This window comes from Amphimedon queenslandica, unplaced genomic scaffold, assembly GCF_000090795.2.
Source record: "Amphimedon queenslandica unplaced genomic scaffold, v1.1 AMPQUscaffold_13413, whole genome shotgun sequence".
NCBI classification, from domain to species: domain Eukaryota; kingdom Metazoa; phylum Porifera; class Demospongiae; order Haplosclerida; family Niphatidae; genus Amphimedon; species Amphimedon queenslandica.
Window position 1 is genome coordinate 1 of NW_003546351.1, and position 882 is coordinate 882.

General features: G+C 39.9%; 1 long non-coding RNA gene across 1 annotated transcript; it reads right to left on the reverse strand.

Annotated features, from left to right (window-relative positions):
- Positions 1-198: 198 nt before the first annotated feature.
- Positions 199-503, reverse strand: LOC109581862 (uncharacterized). Its single transcript, XR_002184798.1, has 2 exons — positions 297-503; positions 199-234 (listed from the first exon to the last, which is right to left on the reverse strand). It is a non-coding gene; the product is annotated as an uncharacterized LOC109581862 (long non-coding RNA).
- Between the last annotated feature and the right edge of the window lie 379 nt (positions 504-882).

An 882-nucleotide genomic window follows, 5' to 3' on the forward strand; every position in this document is an offset into this window, starting at 1 on the left:
TAGTTACACCAATAGGCAGTTACTGGTAAAAAAAAGCTTCAGTTTTCTACACTTATACACAGTTTAAGACACAATAATTAGGCTCTATTTGTTTTACAAAAACTTTATAGTAAGAATCTACAGTTTAAAAGACTCTGAAAGCTCTTCCTGGAGAACAGGACCTCGTGTAAACAGTCGAGGTAAGCGATGTTTGAGCTACCATATCTCAGAAATTAAGAATTTAAGACAAATTTCCTACATAATAAATGAATAAGAACTTTCAATCTATCGTTTGGTGTGTTCTATTGCATTATTACCTTCGTCATGAGAGACTTGCCCGGAATCCTGACTACGTTTAGCAACACTACTGGCTCATGCTGCCAAGGAGAAGAAGGATTATGAAGTAAACTGAAGAAAAACTACTTTTGGAAATTATTTTAGTTGACAGTGGGACTCCACAGGACCTAAGCAAGGAGCAGCAAGGATTTGAAAACAGAGAAATAGACGCCATATTGCGAACACACACACACACACTCTGACACGAAGAGTGCAGTACCCTCGCCTATACGCCTACGGCGTGGGCGAGAGCAATAAAGAGCAGATTTCTCCTCTTGAATATAGGAGTCTTATGCATAATCTCAATTCCAAGTAGAGAGAAATGGCTATGTACAATCGCAACTTGTGCAAAAGAGCTGTTGTAGCTCTGCGTAACAATACACGCATTGAGCCTTACAGCGTGTTTCTTAGTGGACCAGGTGGTTTTGAGAAGTCTCATGTTATAAGGCTTATTCAATCTGATACCATGAAACTTCTGAGACTTTCTGGTGAAATGGAACCTACTGATGTGCCTGTTTTCTCAACAGCACCAACCGGTGTAGCTGCTTTTAACATAGGCGGAATGAC